This window comes from Penaeus monodon, chromosome 30, assembly GCF_015228065.2.
Source record: "Penaeus monodon isolate SGIC_2016 chromosome 30, NSTDA_Pmon_1, whole genome shotgun sequence".
Lineage (NCBI taxonomy): Eukaryota > Metazoa > Arthropoda > Malacostraca > Decapoda > Penaeidae > Penaeus > Penaeus monodon.
Window position 1 is genome coordinate 2,543,049 of NC_051415.1, and position 1,716 is coordinate 2,544,764.

Sequence of the window (1,716 nt, forward strand, 5' to 3'; positions counted from 1 at the left end):
CACATTTCACATTGGATAGTGAACCGGGAGTGGCTTATATATAAAGCATCAATAGCGTTCAGTTCTATATAGACTCCATCATGAATTATATATTACACTGTATGTAAGACTGACCTTACATTCATTCACACGTATTATGTACACACACTCAGCTATTGGGACGCACACACTGTAGCACAGAGGAACACTGGGATACGTGAAGAATAGATTTCCGTAATCTTAACAGCATTTTTCATGGAGATATGTATATATATTCTTAGAAAAGGAGTTGAAAACTGTGGGAGCCAGTGTCCATTTTACATTATTTTTACAATGGACATTTAAGACAGAGAGGAAATGTGTAGCACCAACGTCTGTTATGATAATGATCGGGATGGAATGGCATCGTGGAATACTTTGAAGTGTAATAAAGGCACAATAATGAAAAAAGCAGGCTAATAATCTATCAATAAGTGGGGAGTGAATCACAAAAAATCACGTATGACAGTGACCCTTTTTCGGTGAGTTAATAAATGCGGTAAAAATAATTAATACAAAGATGCGAACTTGCTGTCCGCATACGAATGCATTTACAAGTAAACACAAAAAAATGGATACGTACACCAACACATACAATCACGCTGATATATCTGTACACTTAATATCGAAAGTTCACAAAGTATAAAAATATATTGATGTCAGGTTATAAAGCCCTCGTTGAGACCTCCTTTGCCTGGGCGAAGTGTAGGAAGCAAATACTGCAGTGGATGACTGTGAACACTCTTTGGTGGTAGACACCTGCAGAAACTAAGGTACCCAATATGCTTTAAGTCCTATGTAATCATTCACATTGTGCCCTGTTCCCAAGTCCCTTTGCTGGATGTGTTCCGAAGCTGTGCCTTTCTTGCCTGGTTGAAGTGGAAAGGTCCAGCTTCATTTGTTTCCGTTCAGGAACCGAATACCCGAACATAGATCGTGGTCTACGTTGGAATCGGCCTGGACCCCGTGCCTAGGGCACTCGAGGCGAAAGGCGTTGTATTTGGCTTCCTCCTAGGAGAGAAAGTGGACGAGATATGGACCTTTTTCATCTATATATATGTATATACAAGGGGAAGGGCAAGCAACCCGGGAACAGCGGTATGGCAGACCAGGTCACAGCACAGGTCAGGCGAGGTTGACGAATGGCTCCGAGTCACGTCACTGACTCGCAGGAACTCTGGAGGCTTTAGAGGGGGACTCCGAGGCTCCGGGCCCCCTCCCCCTCCCCCGGGCCTCACGTGACGGCAGGAGAGCGATGGCCTCGCGTCCTCGGCGCCCCTGCAGACGGAGAGCCGCTGCAGCGACGCCCGATTCATAGGCTAGATATCACACGGGAAGCGCGGCGCGCGGCCAGCTCAGAGGGTGGCGTGGTGCAGGTGCCGGAGGGGCAGCGCCGCGCTGTCGTCGAAGGGCGGCAGCCACGGCGACGCCTTCGCGGGGAGGTCGGACGGCCACAGGGGCAGCTCGCCCGACTCCACGGACGGCACCCGCTGGTCGCGCCCCACGCCCATGTCGCGTGGGTCGCTCTGCTCGAAGGAGAAGACGTGGTGCTTGGTGGGCGTGGCCGCCGAGTAGGGCGGCGTGATGTAGGGCGAATACTCGGGGTAGTCGGGGACCTCCTGTGTCGGCGACGCCTTCCACGGCGCCTCCAGCTGGTCCAGCTCGGGCGACGAGGCGCCCTTGTGCACGCCGGCGGGG